Here is a 9,424-nt window from a genome sequence, read left to right as displayed (position 1 = left end):
GACATTAAACGTTACATTCTAACTTCCTTGTTTGGTCACATGCTCGGTGGGCGGGGTCTTAGTTAAAGGGACAGTACACCACCTCAGAGCAGCGGGGACTCTGTCGTGTACAAAGTTGATTCCCTGTTGGCTGCCTAACATCACTTCAGACTAAAACTACTGCTCAGCAACCAACACAACTGAAACACATGTAGCTGTTATCTAAAAAGAGAGTAGATGCATCTGAGATGATATCCCAGAATATCAGTTTATATCTGTCAACATGACGACAGATGAAATCCGACTTCTGCTTCTCTCTCAAGTGTTCCTGCTCACCCTGTAATGTTTTCTCTGTAAACTGTATTGTACTTGCTATGTTTACATCCATAATAAAAATGGGTTGAACAATGTATTTGTTGTCTGACTGTGAGACTCAATAAGCAGCACTGTGACAATTTTTCCAGCATACAAACATCTTTAGTTTGATACTTTTTGAGGCCATTACAGATAAAATATACAGTTTCTCAGTGAAATGTCAATACAGGCTCTGTGCAGTTAATCTGTAACCAATCTACTGTTGTCATATTCAATTAAAAGGGGACAAATAAAGGGAAAGAGTACGGCAGAGTCTAAAGTACAGTACACTGCAGAATTTATTCTAACTGATCTGTCAATTATCACAAGCCATTTTGGCTTCATGCGCCACCGAGCGGCTTTCGTAGGAATGAACGGGGCTCTGTCTCCATGGCAGATATAATTACCTGTAAGAACTAGCTGGCTTATTAGTCAAAAAGTCTGTAAGTTTTAGAACAGAACCTGAAGGGGCAGGCTCCTGTCGTGATCCTGGTGTTTGTTCTGATATTTCCTGTTTTATTTTGATAGTGTGCCCTCAAGTGTTGCGTTTCAGTTCCTCCCTCTGTGTGATTTCCCTCCTTCCAGTGTTTTTCTGTTCCTTTCCCTCACCTGTCCTTTCCCCGCCTCACTCCACCTGTACCTCATCCCCTCGTTAGTGTGTGTGTGTATAGTCTTTGCGCTCCTCTTGTCTTTGTCAGTTCGTCCTGTGTTACTCACCTGTGTTATTTCCTGAGCCTGTTCCAGTGTCTCCTCGTGGTATGTTTTTTTGTTCCTGGCTTTATGTTTCTGCTTTATTGTTTTTCCCTGAGTTGTATTTGCCCCTCTCAGTTGATACTTTGTGTTTTGGGATATTTTTGCTCTTCTTAGTTTTTGGGATTATATGATTTCTGGATTTCAGCTTTCATTAAATGAAGCTTGCTTTTTGTTCCCAACCCTGTCTGCCTCCCGTGTTTCTGCATTTGGGTCCTCACCTTTTTGCCGAAACCGTAACAGCTCCACTTGTTAGCAAACAAAAGTTACTCAAAGGAATGACATTATATACTTTTTTACTAGCAATTATAATGAGAATAATGTATTTTTCACTATATATCCCATCTATAATAGGCTATAAAACAGACTACATCACGGTCGCATGACTTAAACGTCACAGTGTTAAAATAATTTGCAACTGAAGTCAACCTGTGAAGACGGTGTTCGCTGTGATGACGTATGATGCCCCTGACAACTTCTGTATTCCCGTTTAACCACTTGTTAGAAACTGCCATTTTTCAGACACGTGAGCGCTTTATAATTAAATTGTGAGACATTTATTGATGTATTTTATGTTGACTTTGAGACGAGGGAACTGGATGTGCAAAAATACTAACCGATTCCTGGGTTTTAGGACTACAATCCTCACCACTCGACAGGGGTCCATGGTAATTTGTGTCAGTGATCCTTGACATGAAAAAGTACTACTGGCTTAACCCTTGTGTGGTGTTCATATTTTTGTTATTCAGCCAGTGTTCGTGGGTCTGGTGGACCCGCTGCATTTTTGGGTTTTTAATTCAACACAATCAAACAATTTTATGTAAAAATACTCAACAGATGTTTTCTTCATCCCAATTGCAAGCAATAAAAACAGCATATATGGTTAATATTTGCCCTTTACCTTTGTTACTTCACATTTATGAAGTACACACACACACACACACACACACACACAAACGCGCGCAGCCGCGCACCCGAGGTCCAGTGGACCCGAACATCCTGTATGTAATGTAAATGTGTAGGGGGGGTGTACAGTGTGTGGTCATTGAAAATGTGTTCTGATATAGTTCTTCACAGAAAATGAGCCAAGGCCAATGAGTCTGAGTTTGAAAAGATAATTAATCGTATCATTTTTCTTTTGATTAAAAAATGAAAACAGGTCCCACAGACCCGAACACCATACAAGGGTTAAATCACTGTGGCCAATTTCAAGCATTAAACTTACTCACTACAAACACGTTATCATGTAAATTTATATTTATGTATGCAGCCTAATGCTAGCTATCATGCTAGGTGTTAGCCTACATGCTAAATGTCAGAATGTTTCTAATAGAGTGCTACAGGAATGAGTCCTAAAACCCGGGTGGGTTAGCATTTTTTAACTTCCTGTTCCCTCGTCTCGATGTCAGTGCATCACCTGGTCTGTGGTTAACACAAGCATAAGAGATTTTCATGTTTTGATCTACCACATAAAATACATTAGTATTTACTGAGGTTAAGAGGTTGTCAGGGACATGTGTATATGTATACTAAAGCACAGTAAGATGATTAGTGTTTGTGACGTGTACTTCCTTCATAATAAGTATCATAAACTTGTGTTTGCCACAGTTCTTATCTTCTACAATAATCCAAAATACAAAACAAACATTTTTTACGAGGGAACCAGGACGATGTTTAATCCCGGGTTGGCCTTCAAAAATGGGATGTTGTATCCCTGCTGCATTATAGCTGTTATGTTAATTGGAGGCATTGTTTCCAGCCACCAGTGGCAGCACTGAGCAGCAGATGAGCAGATTAGATTAGATTATACTTGGAGTACAAATATACTATGACAATGAAAAGCAGTTTAATGCAAATGCAATTCTCTACGGTGTTGGATTTTTCAGCAGCCATTGTTAAATGCCATTGCAGGAATAGCACAGGTTTAATTAATATCATCATGGATTTCATTTCATTAAGGTGAGCCACCTGCCATTGTGCATGCTGGCTCATTGGTATGGCTCACTGTGGCACTTAAAGGAACCTGCTGTGACAATTCAAAAGGTCCGCTGTCAGAAGGTCTATTACCTTTAATGAAAATTACCATTACCTTATCAGAGGAAGTGTTCTTTACATGAATTTAGTGACATTGACTTTTTTCTCCTTTTTTAGATGGTGGAGAAGTTCACTTCCCCTCCGGTAAGTTGGTATTTCTGACATTTTTCCATTAAAGAAGTGATAAACTCTCTAAAATAAGTGGGTCGACTGGTCAGCACTTATTGGACTAGTGACATCCGATCATTCATACGGGTGTGCAGGGTGGCCTTTGTAACCTGGCAGTATTCACTGGTTGCCCTCATTATTCACACCAGAGTGCTCAGACTCGACCACTTCAGGGCAGAAGCTGAAGCCTGTCTGTGCTGTAAGCAGCTTGGGACCGTGGTGACTTTTCTTAAGGGGTTCATCCACTGCAGAGACGCCAGGAAGTCAAGGTAAGTATTTGCTGCTTGTGCTTTTAGCAATTGTTGCTGCTGCTTGTGCTTTTAGTCGCTGTTTTTGGCTCAGGTCAGAGTGTTTGTGCTTGGCAAATGTCAGCAAGCTGACTAAGTTGCCCTCTTCTCTGGCTGTTTCTTTGAGTTTCACCTTTTTCTTCCGTTTTCTTGACACAGATTCAGTTTGTTAAAGGCATGAATTTCTTTTTTATGGCTTTACTGCAGAGCTGCTTGTAGTTGATGCCATAGGGCCTTCAATTTGCTTCTCTGTCAAGCTACTGCATCTACAGGGACCAATGCATGTTTTTTTCAAAGGTATTGATTGAAAAAATATATCATGCATGTTATTTTATTTGGTTTCTGTTTCTGTCAGACAAATAACACCTTTATGCTGTTGATGTCAGTTGTGAACTATGTGTAATTTTTATACTTAATACTTAATACGTTGATTTGGTCTATAGGGCACAGTTATTTCTCGTGTTGTTTTCTTATTGTCTCGCTCCACGGCAGGTAGAGGACAGTACTGTATGTTTAGGGACATAAATAACTGTCTTGCATTATTAATGTGTAATATTGGCTTCACTGAAGACATGGTTAATGTCACACATACATTAAGTAGTCACATTCATTTTCCTCCTCCACATACTTTATATTCAGCTAAGTGCGAGAAAATGTGTTTACACAAAGTAGGTTTTATGAGCTGTACTGATCATTAATTTGGCCAGGTTTCAGGGAAATGAGAGCACCTTGATCGCCTCAAATAGCAACACGCACTGCACGCATGTACATTTAGCGGAAGCATATTTTTCATGTAGGAAGAAACTCTTTACCAGCATGTTCATCTGGGAGTTGTGAGCGCGCTTTACTGAGCTACATCTCAAATGAGAAGGGCTTTGCTGCTTGGATTGTGTGAAGTGTCCATATAGAGCAGAGCCTTTGCTGTAGGACCACAATAATAAGGCCACTGTTTGACGTTCCTGACTGAATTGATGAAGGAACATCAAAAAGCTGATGAAAGCTGAAAGTCCAAGCTGTGTCTCAATTCAGAGGCTGGATCCACCAAAGGATGCTCTTCACAAAGGCTGGGTCCTTCAGAAGATCTGAAGATCTCAGCTGAGTGTGCAACTCTTCCTCAAACGAGACGGTCGAGGCTGAGACCAGAACTACCAAACAGTCCGGCAGCCGTCCTCCTCTATTATATAGTCTATTACCAATTACTCTCAAATTAGGATAGGATACACATTATAATTCTGCTAATATTAAAACTAATAACAATAACTAAAATGGCACTCAGAGCGCATACCTCCGCCAAGGCGAGTCCCAACTATCTCAGCTGCACATTAGTGGTACCTGCAGGTTTCTATCCCTATTTATTAACGTAAAGCGGCTGAAAAAACATAAACATATTTCAATCAGCTAGATCCAGATTTGTATTTGGGTCCACATCAAACTGCACTCACTCATATACCAGCTACGTCGACAGGTCTGATATTTTTCATTAAGGTCAATGTGTCATTCCCTGAGAAACTAACGAAGATGTCGTAAAACTCCCGAAACTCTTGAAATGTTGAACAAAATGAGAAAGTAAATCCTGGATCTGTCTCTTTATCTGGAGCTGCACCAAAAGTAAATGAGGCCTATTGTGTGTCGAGACCCGTCCTCCATCCAAGTTTCATGGAAATCCGTTTGTAGTTTTTGTGTAATCCTGTTGACAATCCAACCAACAAACAGAATCAGGCAAAAACATTTCCTCCTTGACAGAGATTAAAATTAGGTCAGTGAAATTTAAAAAATAATACTTGCAAGAGCAAACAGAAGCAAAACATAATTCTGCTGTAACTCAAACTTTTCTCTTCAGACAGATATAAATCATCAAAACATACAAATGTCAGTTCTGAAGGCGGCTTGTAGCTCAGGGTTTGTTTCCTAAAAAGCAATGCAGGAAACAGAAGATGACCCATTTGTAATGGAATATACTGTAGCCCAAATGTATCATGATTGATCACTGTATTTGTCCATATACTATAAATAAGCAGCAGAAGAAATCAATACAGAAGCCCAGAAAATTCTCAGGCTCACATAAGTTTTTGTTTTCGTTCATGCATCACACAGTGGCAGTTCAGTTTCAGTCCGGCATACATCTCCGCTCCTCCCCTTGTTTTCCCTGCTGGATTCTGTTCATCAAAATAAATTGCACGACTGTCGAACACAGCTCACTCATACCTGCTGCTCAATGGAGAGATTATCGGCCTATCAAAGACCGAACAAATGATGAATGTAAACCTTTAGAATTAATGGTTTTGATTTTGATTAGAAGTCACCCATCAAGCTAAAATTCCCTTGGAGAACAGTTTTGGCATGAAGTCATCAGTTAAGTGTCATCTTCAATCATTGGAGAGCATAAATCTATCCCAATGTTCCATCAGTCCTTCCTCATCCCTTTCAATTTTCTCCCCATGAGATGGAGCGGTAGCCTTGGTAGCCTGAATGGTGACAGTGTGCTGCTGTGTGGTTGCAGTTGTCGGCGGTTCAATTCCAGCCACCTTGTGTTGCGTGTCATACCTCTCTCTCTCTCTCTCTCTCTCTCCGCACCTGTTACTATCAAATAAAGGAAGTAATGCCACAAAAACAAATCTTGCGACACAGTGACGGGAACAGGCTGTGGTGAAAAGGTTTGGCATGCTTTTCAAGTCATACCATATGGCACTGCCTTGACACTACATACCTCATGCTGGGTCTGGAATTTGTCTTTCAAGTTCCTGGAATAACTCATCCCAGCAGAGACGGCAAAGTGTCCCTCAGAACAGAAAACTTGATAGAAATAGATCCTCTCATTTCATACCAAACAAGAACAAAGCACGGGCCACGCGGGAACACTAACAATATAGTCTAACCTTGAGACGTGGACGCCAACAGCATGCCCTCTTTTACATTATTCATATGAAAAATACAATTTTCACTTATATTTTATTCATTGGTTTTTCCTTAAACAATGGGAAGTCCTAGCGTGATTTTGACAGGGGTATCTGACGGAGAGAAAATGGATGACAGGAAGAGAGAGTATTATTACTTTCACCTGTGTTATTGATCGAAATTAAAGAACAGCAGCTCAAAGAAGAGCTTTTCCATAATAACTTCATCAATCACCAATGTCCTTTCAAGTTGTTTCGTCATGTCCTTCATACCAGCCTCAAAGGGCATACACAATGTCAGTATAGGTGAGTTCAGTGGCATTTTAAGAAATGCATGTGTGGATACACCACTACGCCCCTGTGTATGGTACCTGATGGACGATATCTGCTGAGTGATTGACAGCTGCTGACATGTTGCAATCCACAGAAGGTGATTGAAATTGTAGGATGAGTGATACTAGATTTTTGTGGCCGATGCCAGTAATGATATATCATCCGATATATTTATTTTTCTTTCTACTGAATGTTAGTGTTTGTTTGTATTTAATCATGTTTTATTCAAAGTGAGTTCAACCATTAGGATACAACCTGATATTGCAAGAATGCTGCAAGACCTGGTGCAGTCTGAACAGATGATTATTAAATGTGTGATGGGAGGTGTGAACTGTTTCCACTGTCCTGATGTCAATGGGGGGCATTTTACCCCATTGTGTGGCCAAGACAGCTAACAGCCTGGATTTTGTTGAGCGGTAGGTGAACTCTCCCTCTTTGTAGTGAAGGCGTAGCAAACTGACTGGCAGTTGTGGAGCATAGTGGTTTCTTGTAACTAGCGGCTGACTTATACACCGGTGCTCATGTTGTTACAGTAAATCTTTAACAAACCAACATCATCCAAAATGTGTTGTAACCCTTCTATTTAATTTATTTGTCTTGTTGTAATCCAAATGATATTGAACAGATTTTTGGCAACATGGAACAGAAGTGAAGCTGCGTCTCCCAAAACAACATGACCGCAGCGTAAGAGCGACACATGTCATGGACCTTCGTCGTCCGGTTGCAGTTTGGTTTTGCAGGATTATGTACTAAAAACTACTTGGTTAGGTTTAGGAAAACATTGTGGTTTGAGTTAAAATCACTAGGTTACTTCTGTAACTTCCGTTACATTTGTACCTACCTAACCTCAGTAACTTACGATGCGTTATGTGCGTGACAGAGTTTCACTACGTTAGTAGATCAAAATAACTCGTCGGTGACTTCTGGTTTCACACAAGACACGAACAGTGGTCTACTGGATCACTACTGGTCAGCGCTTGTTATGCTTCTTCTCACTTCCTACTTTGCAGCTATAATAATTACAATTATAATTAAATGTAGCTGTTTATAAGCTGCTTTCATTTTCAGTTTTTCTGATGTGGACAGGCTCTATAATGTAATGTGGTGAAAGGACCAGTTGTCAGATTTGTTGCAGCTAGCAGTGAGGTTGTGAAAGGCGCTCTAGAGTCAGTGTTTGTCCATTCTGGACTTCTGTAGAAACATGGCGCTGTAACATGGCAGACATCTTGGAGGAGGACCTGCTTCCTAGATATAAAAGACTCATTCTAAGGTGTCAAAAACACAATGATTCTTAGTTTCAGGTGATTGTACATAATGAAAAATGTAATGATGAATATTATTTTCCATTTCTGCCCCTAAATCCCCCCAAATCCTACTAACTGGACCCTTAAAATTAAAATGGGGATGGAGAAGTTGTAGGGGTAAATGTTTGTTAATCATATTGTATGAGCAATGCACAGATATTGTATGAATTACTCCAAAGTAATCTTGCATAATATTCCAGTAGCAACACTTTATTTCCTCTGGGTTGTTTATAACGCCATGCATCTGATAGCCAAGACAAATAAAGGTGAAAAGACCTGATGGAAAGTCTTGTTGTATCAGCAGAAAGTAAAAAAAAAGTTATCTTTGTTTTTGAAAATTGGAAAGATTTAGTTTCTGCAAACAAATGGTATCGTTTGTTGTTTCCTTCAAATTGAACACACAATATCAGCATCAGGATCTGGGCACCATTTGAAGAACTTTATTTCTCTTCAAACACAAATGCAAAATGTTGTAATTCATTATTAATTTTGACCTTGAACTTGTTTGTGGGCCTGTTGATGTTGGAGATGCTCAGTTAATGACTGTGTTCTCTTACGGGAATATCATATCAGTAAAACAGTTTTTTGTCAGATATTTTAACAAGGTAAGGAAGTCGGCATTTTTTAATTTACCCTCTGAACACAGAAAATAAACTCACATTAAGAAAAAATTATCCCAAGTGTTTCTCTAATTATCTTGAATGGCAGCAAAGTCAATTAGCTTCCTTTTACCGTCTTCCTTCATTTCCAGAACAGATGGTACGATGGTCTATCCAGAGACCTGACTTTGTAACATGGTTGCAAGTTCAGATGGTAGCCTTGACAGGTCTCTTGAAAGACGAGTTCAAAGGCAATAAAACGAGGTAAAATGCCAGAAAGGTAGGCTTAAGCTGCGATACCAGCTGTCAGCCACAAGAAGCCTCATTGATGGCTGGCACAGGACGAAGAATTCTGCAGAACAGATCTGTCTTCAGAGAAAACTTTACCGAAATCAAACAGCACTAGTTGATTAAGTGCTCCCACCAACAAAGTTTTCTTTTCATAAAGTTCAAAAAAGTACCGGAGGAATTACCTAATTTGTTTCTCTTTAAAACTTGGCCAAGAAATCCCAATTACCTAACTAATTACTAATTTATTTCACACACCTTCTCTCGCTCCTAAGAGAGAAGGTGTGCTATTCATAACTCATAGCTATGGTTAGCATGGCTAACTGTAACGTATTAGCTTTACAATTTGTGTGAATTTAAATGTATTGCAGGCGTAATATATGCCATTGTAAACAAGCTTTTATGAATTGAATGTGATGTTTTCATTTTGGTTT

The 9,424-nt window shown here is 39.7% G+C and overlaps 1 protein-coding gene across 2 annotated transcripts in view; it reads left to right on the top strand.

The window, feature by feature from the left end:
- LOC141013822 (teneurin-3) overlaps positions 1 to 9,424 on the top strand; it is a 218,128-nt gene that overhangs the window by 2,472 nt on the left and 206,232 nt on the right. For both annotated transcript variants that reach the window (XM_073487698.1, XM_073487696.1), the window contains exons 2-3: positions 3,235 to 3,261; positions 3,435 to 3,554. The gene's annotated coding sequence lies outside the window, so the exon portion shown is untranslated. The remainder of the gene's footprint in view (positions 1 to 3,234; positions 3,262 to 3,434; positions 3,555 to 9,424) is intronic.

This window comes from Pagrus major, chromosome 18, assembly GCF_040436345.1.
Source record: "Pagrus major chromosome 18, Pma_NU_1.0".
Taxonomy (NCBI): Eukaryota; Metazoa; Chordata; class Actinopteri; order Spariformes; family Sparidae; genus Pagrus; species Pagrus major.
Note: the sequence above shows the minus strand (reverse complement) of the source record. Positions and strands in the feature narration are given on the sequence as shown.